This window comes from Uranotaenia lowii, chromosome 2 (assembly GCF_029784155.1).
Source record: "Uranotaenia lowii strain MFRU-FL chromosome 2, ASM2978415v1, whole genome shotgun sequence".
Classification (NCBI taxonomy): domain Eukaryota; kingdom Metazoa; phylum Arthropoda; class Insecta; order Diptera; family Culicidae; genus Uranotaenia; species Uranotaenia lowii.
In genome coordinates this window covers 324,814,317-324,830,989 of record NC_073692.1, presented here as the reverse complement: position 1 = coordinate 324,830,989, position 16,673 = coordinate 324,814,317, and positions in this window count along the sequence as shown.

The following is a 16,673-nucleotide window of genomic DNA, read 5'->3' as shown; positions in this document are numbered from 1 at the left end:
GGTTGAAATCTAGCTGAGTTACAACAGCGCGAATGAGTGAATTCACGTCACAAAATATGTTTTTTGTTAAATTTTATATGAAAAATGTGCTCTGAAAGCTGTTTTGACCCTCCAGATGGTCGGATTTTTACAAATCAAGCATAATTTGGTTGATTTTTTATAAAAAGTTCATTATTTTGAAATGAAAATACAAAAAGATTGAAAAAAAAATAAAAAATTATTTTTTGATGAATCTTTAAATGAAGACAGTAGTAATTTTAACATATGATCCCTCAATATGTTGCTATTTAAGTGCCAATCAAAATAAGGAAAAAGTTATGTGCAGATACTAAAAACTAATGATTGTTAAAGTCGGAACAACAGAATCTTGTTTTTGAAAGTGTACATAAAATTTGAAGGCTCCAAAGAATGATTCAGTATAACCACAGGTATAACTTTATATTCGTGACGTGAATTCAGTCAACTATCCTGTTCTGTTTGAACTGAGTGAATTCACGTCACAACTTCAAATTAGCATAACTTCGTTCGTTGTTGTTCAATCGAAAAGCTACGTACATCAAATTGTGGGTAATTATTTTCTTTACAACTCATTTGAAGACACCGATATTCTATTTCCACAGGAAGAACAGGAAATTAAAGATGTATGTACTAAAGTCGGAAATAGGTAATTCTAGCGTGAATTCACGTCACAAAAGTAATTAATCACAACAATAACAACTTAAATTTTAAAATGATCAAATTTTATTAATTTTGAAGGAAATTCAATTTGCGACCGTTTGCTACAATTTTTTTCATTTTCAAGTAAATTGGTTGACTTCTAGAATGATAACAGTGCAGAAAAGTCCGGAAAAGCGATTTCACGTCACGGTGGAATGTGTCTACTGCAGTTTAGAAGTTAAATTTGGAAAAAAAACGTTGTGCCGCAACCTAGTCTTGATTTTTTTTTTTTTTTGGATTTTTATTACTAGGGTAGAGTGGGGTAACGTGAACCACTCTCAATATCTGTGTTGAGATAAAAATCTCAATTCAACTGTCATCGCCGTCACTTTGCGTAAGTAATTTTTTTCTATTTGTTGTTGACTTAAATACGCATTATATGCTTCTCTTATTTATCATTTATGATCTTAGTTTTGTCATGTTCTCCCACGTGTAAAATAAATTTTTCATGAAACATCAATAAGTCACACCAATGCAACCAATCTGCAAATCATAGCTTGTGCGGTACCTTGGGCCACCTGTATTTTTAATTTTTTTATACACATTCAGAACTTAAAATACGTTTGTCTTATTTATAAAGTTTTATATGCTATATGAAGAGCTATGAAAAATATTTGGTCCATCCTATATAAGGAATTTTGCCGAAACGTTCGCGAGCCAGGTTTTCGAAACTTTTCGTTCATACACAACTCTCTTTTTGATTTTCTCATCTGAAATAATTTTAAAATAACATTTCTTAATATTTTTAGGCCTCAAAAACAAATAAAATTTTACATTCCTGCTATTTCCTAGGTCCTCCCACTTTTCATATGTTCTTTTTTTATTCAAACTTAACCATTTGATAGGATTTTTCGCCATTTATTCTATACATGGCTTTCTCATAAAAAAGGTTCGTGTTTTCAAATATACAAAAAATATTCTATGATATTGATCATAAAAATAACTCTAAAACTATACCAATACAAAGGAAATAAGTTAAACTTTTATATAAAACAGCCGATTTGGTTCTAAATGCTATCATTTTATCAGGAGAGGTGTTTGTTTGTGAATCTTCGAAAAAACAGATGTTTTAAAATTTTAAAATTAGATCTTAAGTAGCATGCAAAATCTTCAACTAAAAACCAAGCTTAGCCTATTTGAAACTAAATTTATTGGCTTTTAAACTAAGGAAACAGTTTTCAGATATTTTAACTGTAGACTTAGTTGATGATGATTATTTGCAAAAATTTCATGTAGATCAAAGTTTACGGTAATTCAATAAGGGAATTAAATTTTAATGCAATCTACTGCGTACCACCCGTAAATTTCTTCCTTTGACTGCAAGCCAAGTTTTTTTTCGTAGTATTCCGTCTCACGATATAACTTGACGAGCATAATTTCTATAAATCACTCGGTACATGGCAACCGTTCTTCAATTTCTCGGACATCCCACATTCGTCAGATCATGCTCCACTTGGTCTAACCACCTCACTCGGTGCACCCCTAGTCGTCTTGTTCCTACCGGATTCGTAGCGAACACCTGTTTTGCAGGACAGTCGTCCGGCATTCTCGCAACAAGTCCTGCCCAGCGTATCCGACTTGCCTTCACCACCTTCTGGATACCTACTAGGTTCGCCGTAGAGTCGCGCGAGCTCGTGGTTCATCCTTCGCCTCCACACTCCGTTCTCCTGTACGCCGCCAAAGATGGTTCTTAACACTCGTCGCTCGAATACTCCGAGTGTACGCAGGTCCTTCTCGAGCAATATCCATGTCTCGTGCCCGTAGAGAACAACCGGCCTAATGAGCGTCATATACAGGTTACACTTCCAGCGAGTCTTCTCGATCGCAGTTGCTTTTGGAGTCCATAGTAGGCACGACTTGCGGCTGGTGTCATTGTCTGTGGTCACCAGTGAGCCGAGATAGACAAAGTCTTCGACTATCTCCTGCTCTTTGCCGTCGATCGTGACCTTGTTATTAATGGACAAGCGGGCTCGGTCGATCTCGGATCTGCAGGCCAGCATGTACTTCGTCTTGGACGTACCAAAAACCCGTTCTCGTCCATGATTTCCTATAGCTCGTCATAAAGCTTAGTTCTTTTAGAAATGGGACACTTTCATTTGCTAATAGCTCGTTAACTAGTTATTGGATATTAAAAATTTGAACAGCATTTTGTTGCCTGTAAAAAGTACTATTCGACCTATTTTTTTCAAAATTTAAAATTTACGCGTTTTTGAGATATGTACGATGCTTGAGAAAAAGAAAAAAAAAATTTTGCACAGATTCCTTTAAAATTCGTCATTATCAAATTGATAGCTGAAAAAACCGTTGATTATTCAAAGAATTACTGAGTTTATGTGGTGGATAAGTATGCAAACACTGTCAATAATGTCCACAAAGTTCAAATCAAGCATTGGAGTGAAGCAGATGATCGGCAACAACGGTTAAGGATCATCAAGGAATGCAAGTCTCATACCAGCATTTTTAATTTTCAATAAACGAAAAGCTAAGGGTAGATCGCTGAAATGTCCAAAACAATTTTCTCCGATAAGCTGAAAGTGTTGCCTAGTGATGACTCATTGAAATCCAACCTCAAACAGCCATTTTTTGATAGTTCCAAAGCTCTTAAGCTGTAAAACCGGTACCGAAAAAAAAACGTTCAAAAATGTGATAAAAAATAACCAAATTTGTTCATTTCGAAACAACTGTATCCACTAAAATGCTTCCAGTTTCCAGTTTCCAGAGAAGTATTGGACCAAAAAGTATCAGAAATTGAAGAAGGAAGGTGAAGCCACCTAAAATATAGATTTTACAAAGTATAAGTTGGAGAAACTGATCAATACCATGACAGAAAAAAGTGTGCGCCGGCCAATGGGAGACACCAAGAATAAAGTAGAAATTTCTTCTACAAAAAACGGTAAATATTTTTTTTCAAATTTTTTCATGAAATATCATAACATTGCCTACTTTTCCTTCATAGAAAGTATTTCGTTCAAACGAATGGTTTTTGAGATACAGGCATTTGTAACTGTCCCATTTCTAAAAGAACTAAGCTTTAGTCGATCGTGTCGTATGCGGCTTTGAAGTCGATGAATAGATGGTGCGTTAGGAATTTGAACCCGAAAGTTTTCAGGGAGGGGCAATCGATTTTAAGTATCAAATTTTGTATAGGGACCGGCAAAGAGGGTCGTCCATATTAACTGTTTACTATTTTGACGTTTTTGACGATTTTACATCGTATTGAAATCAAAATTAGCACACGGAAGTTTTCAAGGACGGGCATTCGATTCGAGGTGTCCAGATTAGTACGTTGGGTCAGAAAAAGGTCGTCCATATCAATGGTTCACTGTATTTGAGATATTGTCGTGATTATGCATCGGACTTTAATGAAAAAATTGAACATGGGAGCTTTGAAGCAGGAGCAATTTTTTCAAGTGTAAAATTTTGGGAAAAACGTAAGCAAATGGGGTCGTCCATATTAATTGTTCATCGTTTTTAGAATAATAACGTTATTATGCACCGGATTCAAACGAAAATGCAAAAAATGGAATGAGATGCAAGACACGTTTCGTAAACTAGAATAATAGAGCTGCATTTACTACATTTTTTTTAATTGATAAATTCGATACGTAATAAGCAGAAGCTGAAAATGGAATGACAAAAATATAAGATAAATGAGACCTTTTGGTTTGTTTTGTCACTGAAATACAGCTACTCAAATTTCCAATTATTCGAAGTGGCCCTATTGATGCATTAGACTTAGTTGTGGGGATTTTTTTTTTATTATCTGACGGGGTTGTTCGTTTCAGCACCATAAAAAACATATGTTTTTGCATATTTCTAAGACTTTTATTTTTTGAGTTAGATAACGTTTAAGTTTTTTTTTGAAAAAAAAAAATACCCTCTTTTCAAATGCCCATAGCTTTGTCAATTTTCAACGTAGAATATAAAATAGCACATCAAACGCATTGAAATTTTACCAGCTTACCAAATAAATTAATACCAAAAAATTATATTTTGGTTATAGGTAAAAAATGAAGCAAATATGTTAAAAACAACGTCCAAGTACCGTCTGCACTACCAAAATTTTTGAATCATATTTCATTTTATAGTCCTAGAAATTTCACAACTTTCATCTGAAGACACCAATGTGGGCCAAAAAATCCTTCAAGAGTTATGAAAGAAACAGTGACAATAAATCTCTTTTTTAACGTCAAAAATGCACTCACATATAGGGACTTCTTCTCTTATCGTACGCATGTGCGCCGGGGGTTAAAAATATCCAGTAATAGTCATTTTTTTTTTAATGTAAACATTATCTAATTCGAAAAAAAAGTCTTAGATATCTGCAAAATCACATGTTTTTTATGGTGCTGAAACTAACAAAATTTTAAATTTTATAGAAAATCCGAAGACCCCCGGCGCAAATTATCAGATAATAAAAAAAATCCTCTTATGATTAATAAAAAAAAAATTAAAGAAGTTGTCTTTGTTAAATTTTTACATAAGTCTCATGTTTTTAAATCGTCATCCATTAGAGCTGAATTTTTCAACGATTCATTGATTGAAACGTTTTAGTTATTTTATACAAATTATGATACAAATTTTACAAACAAAAACATTTTTCTATATCTAGATACATCGCTCCTTAAAAAAAATAACGTTTTTTTTTTCAAAATAACTATTAACTTTATAACTATAAATTTTTAACAAAAAAAAAGAAAATAGATTTAGGTAATCGAACATCATGACAAAAAATGTTTCTTGTGACGTGTGACTGTGAAATGTGACTGTAAAAAAAAAAAATGTGGAAAAAGATTTTCAGACTTCGTAATTTGAAATTAATCGTCACGCCAAAAAGTAAAAATATCAACTAGAAAATAAAAACTGTTCATTATCAAATCATTTTGATATATTTACCCATAGAAAAAAGGTAGAAGATTATTTGCTGATGATACTTTGCTTTCAGCCAAAAGCGCCGATGTGGTCTAGTGGATAGGCTGGCGCGAGTCTGGTATTGGTACGCCAGGCGTACTGGGTTCGATTCCCGGTATCGGCAAGAAAAACTTTTGGGTTCGAATCCCATAAGCGGGCCGACAGGTAAGATGTGTTTCATTATATTACTGACTATATAATTGGAATGTTCAATCAGTTGCCAGCTGGCCAGGTATATACACGGATGCCGGAATACCTGTAAGTAAACTAGCCCACCTGATTGATTCGTTCTTCCAAAATATACCAACATCAACACACGCAATACATTCACCACATAACAGTTCATACGAAGCCATGGGGTCCGGGTATGGTGGCGCGCTGCATTGGAGATTTGTAGAACCTAATAATCTAAGGAATGTATGTGAACCCATACTTTGGCAGAAACTGCGGTGAATCCGTGCACCCATGGTGGATTACCAACATACATACATACATACATACATAGAAAAACCTTCCCTTAATAAGAACAAACAAGTTTTTCATCCCTTGTTGAAATATCTAAATGTCTAAATAGAAAAATTTAACTGCCATATTTTCAAGATTTTGGATGTTATGTTACAAAAGAAATTTGTCAAAGATATGTGAAACAAATCAAATGGTAATAAAACAATTACGAACATTTATCTGAATGTAAATCTGCAGTTCTCTTGAAGCTCAACGCTCCTACTGGATTCAAACTCCCCTTGAACTGTCCACAGGGCGTAGCACCAGCCCTTTCGACTGACTGCATCAAATCAACAAACTCCACTGTTGCATCTTTGCACAACTTTTGCTTAAAGCCACACTATATTTTGCGAATACCACTAAAATTATAAGATCTGGAATTCCCTTATGCACAATTTCACGTACATTTCAGTATTTAAACTATTATTTATGAAAATATTTCACGGAGCACGAAATAAATTCGTGCGATGTTAAAAACACATGGTCTACCCATCGTGTTTGATTCTTTTGAACTATCCCAATTGAACACATTTGGTTATTGGCAGCTAAAAATCGGGGTGGTCGTTTAGCCTAATGGCGAACGTTTTTGGCTTATAAGTCAGAGGTCCAGGGATCGAATTCCGTCACCCTAAAATCTAGGTTAAGGAAATCTTGTAAGTTCACTAACGTTAAAATGAACACTTATACCACGAAATGTAACAATGTAATGAAAATTGTAAACTCTAGTGAGTATAAAAAAATGCAACATATCTCTACGGAGTATAAAAAAAGATTGTAAACTCTACTGAGTATAAACAGATACGCTGGTCATATAGTCTCAGTAACTGGACCATAATAAGAGCTAGTCGATAAGGCAGTTCCGAGTCGTGCTAAAAATAGCATCGGCGACAAAATAGAAAAAAAAGAAGCCAAAAACCTTTTTTATAGTTTTACAGATTTTTTTTATATTGAATGTTGTTAACTGCTTTACTGAAAAAAAAAAATCTCGGAAAGCTATCACGTAACTTTAAATTATGAAAAATTTAAAATCGGTTGAAAGTCTTGGTTGGTTTTATAACTAGTATTTTATTTTAAATTTCTAGCGCAGAGTTAGGTGACTTGATCCCATTTTTTTTCATGATAATATTGAAAAAAAGTTGCTTTTGCTTTTAATGGTAGCATGTGATTCCAAAATATTATGCTAAGAAAATAAGGACCGGTTTTGTGATCATGTGTATGAATAAAAAGCATCTTCGTTAAGCAAAACAGTGTTTTTCTTTCAGTTGAAGAAGACTGAATTATTAATTCAAGCAGATTAAGTTCTTGAATCAGGAAACCATAACCTCAACTCTTTGCCATATTGCTTTAAATGTCACAGTTCATTACTTTGAAAACATGGAATCCAAAAAAGTATTTAAGTCACTAAAAGGGAAATAAGTATGTGAGCACATAAATTAATTTTTTTTGTTTCAAATTCCAACATAAAATTTTATATCATCCCTAGCATTACCAAACCCAAATAAAACGTTCGATCCATCCCCTTTAACTCGGCTCTAACTCTCAGAATTCGTCTCAGCAAGCAGAGAGCTCCACTCGCAGCTCCGGTTTTGTTGGGAAAATTCTCCCATCAATTTCGAATCCCGTTCCTCAACAACAACAAACCAGGAACACCGGTGTGGTCCTTCAGCAGAGAATTGCATTATCTAGTTGTTTTCAATTTTCCCCGAGAGCATCCCTCTGCATCGCTCAGCTGTTAGTTAGGCTCTCTGTTGTTATGCACTAGCCAACTCTTTTCCTGTCATCTTTTCGGCCACTTCCGAAGGAATTTCCTTTCCCTTCAAAGCTCGAGAGACACAGTCAAAAGAGAGACCAAAAACGGGAGCATGGAATGCACCGCTTTTCTTTGATGACACGAGAGCAATGGGAGCGAATTTTCCGGAACTATCCACACATCCTTCCGGAGTTCCCAACACTCTCCAGCAACTCGAACTGGACTCCCGGAAGCATATGAAACTGTGCAACTGGGAAACCGCGCATGGTCAAATCGAAACCAGGAAGTAACCCACCCATTGAGTGGGTGCATTTTATGTGAACGAGTTTCGCCACCAATTTGGGTCACTCATTTTCTTAGCATGACACAGAAAAGTGGTTCGAGAAAATGATGAACTGGGTAAAGTTTGTTTTTGCAGCGAGTGGTTTCGTGGAAATCGTTTCTGAGTCACTCAAAAACAGTTTTGTGAAGTCTTTCGCTTTCTGTTTGTTTTGTTTTGGTTTCTTCATTCTTTTCGATTGATTGGATTGAATAAATCTGTCCTAGCTGAAAAAAATAGTTGAATTTTTATTTAAGTATATTTTCAAGCAGAAAGGGGAAATTTCTTTAAAATGTAATGTAATTTCTTGTACAATTCAAGTTTTTAAGAAAACAGGGGTATTAAAATTTTTTTTAAATTTGAATGTTGAAATTTTTGCAATTGTTTGGAGATTCTCGACCAAATTAATAAAAAATCAACGTACTTTTACTCTTCATGTTCTTAAGTATGCCTCCAGTATACTTTATAGCTCAGAATTAAAGAATTTACAGTTTAAACAATGAGGAACAAGTTTGTATTAGAGTAGAACGAGATGCGAGTTTTCTGTTGTTGAATGTATTAATGTATGATTTTTTCGCATTTCGCTGATATTTCGTGTATTTAGTGGATGTATTAAACTAGTTAACAAAATTTAACAAATGAATCGCAAATTCATTGACTGACACACGTTTCTTATGTAAATATGGGCGCTAAATTCAAAAATGAAACTTTAAAAAAAAATCTTGAAAAAACAATGTCTGAAAATATGACAAAAAAAATTGTGCATAAATCCGAATACCTCGGGCTACATATCATTAATTTGTTAAAATTTTCCTTCATATTGAAGGTAAATAAGTCTTTATATTTTCTTCAGATATCGTTTTACTTTCTTGTGAGTTTTTTGTTTTTAATTGGTTTGAAATGTCCACAGGGAAAAAAATTAAGTGTCCAAATCTTGTCTTAAACCATTGATAAACATTTAATTTTCCTTAACACTAGAAGGACCGGCAAATAGAATATACCTATTCGGACCGTGACCAGTCAAAATGACTGGTAAAGGGGAAATTTTTTCTATCAAAATATTTTTAAATTTTTTCTTTTGATATTATTTTGTTATTAATTCGATAACATTTTTGTTATAAAATTGAAATATTTTTTCACCATGGGTGCCCGGAATCACCTCAGTTTGGCATAGTTGACGAATGCGTGTATGTCATAAAATGAATATGTTAAATAATTATCAAAAAATTGAAACGCATTATCAATCTAATAATAAAAACATGTTCGATGGCTATGGTTATTGACCATGGGTGCACGGTTTCACTTCAGTTTTGTTTTAGTAGATGTTTTCTAGCATCCATCGCTCTGAAGTTTTTCAACCCGATGCCTATAAATTATACCTGATATTGTAGGTTTTGAAGCATATTTTTTATATAAGTAGAGCAATTTACCATGGGTGCACGGATTCACCGCTACTCATCCAAAATAATTTTTTTTTGCATGTTAAAGGTAGAAGAGTAAAGACTTTTAAAGATTCAAATGAAAATTTGTGTTGTATACATGGTTTTTCACTATGGGTGCACGGATTCACCGCGATTTAATTAAATATTGGACTTTTTGCAATTCTTTAAAAAGCATTATTACAAATCTTAACTAAACCAAAGTCGAAATCATGTCTTTCATGTTGAGACATAATTATTTAAATAACGATTTTTATTTTAAGCTCCGTTTTTTCATTCCTGCAAAAGAAATATTTCAATTGTATCTTGAAATAATAAATTTATTTATTTATTATTAAAAAACAGGTTTTTGCCATCGTATATTTATCTGATAAGATCTGATCAACATCCTAGAAATTGGAAAACGGTTATCATGGATCGAGTGAATTTTAGGAATTATATGCATCAAGTTATGTCGTGCGACGGAAAACAGTGGAAATAAAAATAATGAATCAACATGGTCAAATGTACACATTGATTTTTTTTCCTTAAAAGTTTTTCGATTGACTAATGTTGCATTTCAAATGCCTATCATATCTTACTCAAAAATATTTTGTGTTCTGAAGCAAGTTGAAAACTATTTATTTCTATATAATTAACAACGGCGAATTTACAGCCATTCCGTGCACCCATGTTGAAAAATCTTAGCGCCAATGTGGTCTATCAGATAGACTGGCGTGAGTCTAGTCTAGGTATGCCAGGTGTACTGGGTTCGATTCCCGGTATCGGCAAGAAAACTCTAGGGTTCAAACCCCGTAAGTTGCCGACAGGTAAGATGTGTTTCCTCTTATAATAAGAATGTTCAATCAGATGCCAGCTTTATACACGTGTGCCGGAATACCTGTAAGGGAACTTGAATTGGAAATTTGTCGAACCTAATAATCTAAGAATGCATGTGAATACATACTTGGGCAGAAACTGCGGTGAATCCGTGCACCCATGGTGGATAACCAACGTATGAAGAATAATCAAATATAAAAAAAAACATTTGAATTGTTCAGTTTCATAGACATAAGGTCTTCAAATTTGAATAAATAAGTACACAATTCATAATTATTTTACTCATACTAGTTCAGTATAAAACATATTTATCACCTAAAATTACTCGATTACTCGAATGGACATGTATTAAAACTAACATAACTTTTACAAATCATGATGAAATTTCGCCAAATTTTGACAGAAAGTTCGATTATAGTTGAGCAACAAAACAGACCAAAAAAAATTGGGAGTCAAGTGCTTGTAGCGCCACACAGCGGTCGATCCGAGAACTTTTTCTACAAATTTCCATGACTTCGCATCGAAAATCAATAATTTCATAGCTAATGACACACTCCTGCCCACCATAAATCAACTAAGGCTCTTTGTCTTGAATGTAGATTGCAAATAAAACCAAAATCAAGCGAAAAAAATGTATCTTGTTTGAGTTATAGGGTTGTGAATGTTACCAGTCATTTTGACTGGTCACGGTCCGAGTGTCCATGGCGAAATTTTTCTCGCTTATTAAAAGAGCTAGAAAAATAAAAAATGCACAGTTTTGTAGAGATTCAAAATTCATGAAAAGTCGTATTTTTTGCGAATTTTTAGAGTGTAGTGTTTAAAAGATATTCAACAAACAAAGTGTCCCACCAGTCATTTTGACTGGTGCGGTCTTTCTAGTGTTAAATGCATTTAATAATATTTTATCGATCATAGATCTACAAGCATCAACAAAACTGTTAACTGTACACAAAAATGAGTCAAAAATGATCAAAGGTTTATCCAAATTCATTATGAGCGAAACGGATTTTAAATTGATAATATGTAGCCCAAAATATTCTGATTTATGTAAACTTATGTAAAAATAAACTTAATTGAATATTTGATACAATTTTAAACCCGTAAGTATAATCATTGCGTAGTCTTCAACAAAGTTGTTGAGTTGATTAAAATCTTTGTTTATTCCAGGGAGAATTTACCGAGCCATGTCGGTGGAACGGATGCTTTCTTCGTTCAATCAAACAAATGCACACATTATTATAAACATACCAAAAGTAACGTTAACATTTTATTGTTTCTACCATTGGCTAAAAACATCTACACTTAATGAGAGTTTAGAGAATAAGGGCGGAACATTATGGGGTCATCTACCATTACACCTTTTCCTCCTAAACATATCAACGCCTAAAAACTTGGTAGACTGGCAACATTAACAACAAAAATAGAACCGGTAGAAAAGATGTGACGTTAAATTTAAGGTGACCAACCGTGTTGAGAATCAACAATCTTCAATATCCAAAATTCAAAAACTTTCTATAATGATATCAGAAGAAGTTGTAATCTTGTTTTTTTTTGGAATTTTTATAAAATATCTAATTGATATAATTTTTAATGATTAATTGTATTCCACACAAACTGTTGAAATAAAGTTTTGGAAAGCGTAAAATCTTTGATACTTGGCAATATCTGAGTCCTTGATTGAATGAAGGATAGTAAATTGATTCAAAATCAGCTCTTGGATGTTATGTAGGTTTATTGGTTTATCAGTTATGAAAGATCGGTTTTATCCAAAACTGTTCAATTTAAAAAATTTCTCCAGCCATATCACCGAAACTAGAATAAACGAAATCTGTCAAATGTTTTGCACATCCCTGTCCTACACTATGCACGAAATATCAACGAAATGCGAAAAAGTATACTATTATTGCATTCGAATATTCCACAAACTTGTTCCTCATTGTGTCAACTGTAAACTATTAAATTCTGAGCTAAATAGCATACTAGAGGCATATTTTAAAACAATAAGGGTAAAATAATTCAGTTTCATTTCTCGAAAAAATGTTCATACATTTTGTCGAAAATCTCCACACAAATTTGAAATCGATTGCGCCAGCTCTTGTTTCAACTTATTGAGCTGAAACTTTCAGAAAGTCAATTTTCCCTTAATGGCACCAACTTGGAGGGTGTCACATTGAGAAATAAGAATTTTTATTTTTATGAACCAGTCTTATGAGTACCCTTAGCACAATTTGCAAAAAAAAAATTAAAAGAAAAACCTCAAATAAAGTTTTTGAAATCAATAAATCTGGAACTTGGTACTCTTAAGACAAATTTGAGCAATAAACAAAAAATTTAATAATGCTTCAGTTTATAATATCCTGAATTTATCTGATAAGTACTGTTTCTGTCTTTTTTAATACCGATTCTGAAGTATTTATAATCGTGATTCTTAACTTCAAAACTATCGTATTTATCTATTTAAAATTTCAAATTTTTTAAACTTTTTACACTTTTTTAAACTTTATTTGATTACTTTTATTGCCAAAAACAGGAAAACAAAATTTGGAAGCGATTCTTTTAGTCCTGAGATAGCGCATCGATTTTAAATTTTATATGAAAATTTGTAAAAGAAAACGAAATTTGCATTTATAAAATGATTAACCGAAGATTTACTAAATGTTTAAATATAGCATTGGATTTTAAACTATCCTTCGTTTTTGCAGTGCATTCGAGCAAGAAGGAATATGTGATGTGAAACAGAAAACTGTTCAAATAAATGTTTAATTAAGCTTCTTTGACTGGTACTATGAATCCAGGATAACGGTAGGATGGACATCAAAAATCACAAAAAGCTGCTTTGCATAGCCAATGATTTTTTTTTCATAGAACTTTGGCAAAATCATTTCGTCGAGTGCTTTCAAGGAGACAGTTTCGTACATTTTGAATTTATTTTTTTAATTTTGAACCAACTTGAATTTGAAATGACAGCCAGAAATGATGAATAAAGCCCTAACTGAACGCTTAATCTAGGCTCGAACCAAGACTGAATACCATAACTTATCGTTCTATTGCTCTTGATCAAAATTAAAATAAATGTATAAAAAATGCTTTTTGTATAACAGGAGCATAAAACAAATTTTCACATAATTAGTATTCACATTGATGACTTACTCGGATATTCGTGTTATGGTCTAAAGGAGAGCATCCTAAAGCGTTCATCAATCGTCCAGATTCTGGCTATAAATTTTCGAATTTGAATTCTCATTTCATGTCGGAAGAAAAATCGCTAAATTCGCTAAAAATATACGCTAACCTAAACCAAAAAATGGGAAACATGACGGCTAGAAAGAATTTTCTAGTTAAATGCCGCAAAACAAGTTTGTTCCCCCCACACATCACAGATGTATTCCGATGTGTCTACACGCTGTTTGAACACAGAAAATTAGAAATTTTAGAATTTGAAATATTTTTTTCTTTGCTGGATAAGGTTTTAATGGCTTGTATAAATACTTTTTTTTTAATTTGTTCTTCAATTAAAAAAAGTTCGGTTAAAGAAAAAAAGTTAAATTAAATTGATTTGAGGTTGATTTTTGATGCCTTCCGAATGAAATTTTTATGGAGTAGAATCACGCCATTTTATGGTATAAAAAATACCAATTACAAAATTAATCTCATTTACCTACCAATAGAATAACCTCTCTTTCATCTAATAATATGTGAATATGATCGAAATCTTTCGCTGGTACCACCTTGAAGGATATCGTTAAATGAATTGTATTTAAAAAATGAAAAATCATGTCTTCTTTTTATGCTATTTTCAACTATTTTGAAACTAAGCTGTAGATTAGGGTGTCCCAAAATTGCATAACTTCTGGGAATCTGGGGGCTCACCCTCCAAATGGTAGATTAGGATGTGCCGAACAAACTTTTGTATGGGGCCGACTAAAAAAAATCATGTTTAGAGGTTCCGCAAGCGCGATCTTTAAAAAAGTCCACTTTCAAAAGATTTGACTTTATATAAATTCTGGGTCCAAAAATTTTCATAAAATTTATATATTTTATATTTTTTTAATTTTGTTGGAGTTAAAAACTACACGTAAAAATACAAAATGAACAAAATTTGTATCAAAATGTAAAATTAGCAAGCTTTTTTCAAGGAAAAAAAAATTTTTGGTCCAAAAATTTTGAATTCAACTGACCAAAACGTGTACCAAGCGTAGAATATTTTTGATACCAATGCCATCAAAAGATGCGGATTTTTGTGTACTTAAACTTTGCTCAACAAAACATGTGGTTTGTATCAACGTGTGAACAGCTATTCACGATTTAATGCTTAACAAAAATCACAATTTAGGATATTTTTTATTTAATTTATCAAATTTGTCTTAATAAATACCTACTTTAAAATCAAAATACTTGCAAAAAAGGACTTTGATGGTTTAAAGGAGTCATCAGAAGGCCATATGCCGAATTTGAGCAGAATCGGACAACAGGAAGGGGTTGCACTGAATCTAAAGTGTGAAAGGGATTCTGAGACATAGTGTTCTAAAGAAGCATAAAAAACTGGTTTTTCATCATACATTTTTGTCTTTATCAATCGATTGCTTGGTTATGAAGATATTATTAAAATTTCAATTAAGACTAACATTTCACCTGAAGACTGCAACTCGATTGGACTTAAAACAAACAAGTTATGGCTGTTCAAAGAATGTATTTTGGTTACAAATTGTCCTGTAAAATTCAATGAGTAAAAAGTACTCATTGTGTGTCAAACGACAATTTGCCACAAAAATAAACTCTTGGAACAGCCATAACTTTTTTGTTTTAAGTCCAATCGAGTTGCAGTCTTCAAGTGAAATGTTAGTCTTAATTGGAATTTTAATAATATCTTCATAATCAAGCAATCGATTAGTAAAGACAAAAATGCATGATGAAAAACCAGTTTTTTATGCTTCTTTAGAACACTATGTCTCAGAATCCCTTTCACACTTTAGATTCAGTGCAACCCCTTCCTGTTGTCCGATTCTGCTCAAATTCGGCATATGGCCTTCTGATGACTCCTTTAAACCATCAAAGTCTTTTTTTGCAAGTATTTTGATTTTAAAGTAGGTATTTATTAAGACAAATTTGATAAATTAAATAAAAAATATCCTAAATTGTTATTTTTGTTAACCATTAAATCGTGAATAGCTGTTCACACGTTGATACAAACCACATGTTTTGTTGAGCAAAGTTTAAGTACACAAAAATCCGCATCTTTTGATGGCATTGGTATCAAAAATATTCTACGCTTGGTACACATTTTGATCAGTTGAATTCAAAATTTTTTGACCAAAAAATTTTTTTTCCTTGAAAATAGCTTGCTTGTTTTACATTTTGGTACAAATTTGGTTCATTTTGTATTTTTTACGTGTAGTTTTTAACTCAAACAAAATTAAAAAAATATAAAATATATAAATTTTATGAAAATTTTTGGACTCAGAATTTATTTAAAATCAAATCTTTTGAAAGTGAACTTTTTTTAAAGATCGCGCTTGCGGAACCTCTAAACACGATTTTTTTAAGTCAGCTCCATATAAAAGTTTGTTCGGCACATCCTAATCTACCATTTGGAGGGTGAGCCCCCAGATTCCCAGAAGTTATGCAATTTTGGGACACCCTACTGTAGATATATGTAAATATGTTTTTTTGCCACATCTGAGTAATTTTCAAACTTTGTTAGACATTTAAAAACCTCAGAACCAAAAAGGGAAATAGTGCGTAGAGCGATTTCCGTGGAAAACTCGCTGTTATGTTTTCGTGTTGTCAGTTTTTCATATTATATCTCCCGGGAAATTATAAGTGGTCAGTGGTCACAGTTTTGATTTAATTAAAAAATATGAAGATAAAATTACAAAAAAAAAAAAACACTTACACTAGATAAAGATAAAACTTTTATGTACCGAAACTTCTTGCAGCGAAATTTTGTAAATGTGTTTGGATGCGAGACAAGAAATTTTAACCGAAAAAATCTCAAAAACTCATAATCGTCACAAAATTTTGCAATTGTAATCATTAAATTCATAGGAATTATACCACTGAAAATTTCATCAATTTTTATTTACGTATTCAAAAGTTATCTACAGAAAAAAATTTGCACTATATCACTTGTTTTTGAAAATACCCTTTATACCATTCCAGCTGGAAAGAAAGTGAGGGGAGAGAACCCAAGTAACACAGATTATGCCAACTAGCA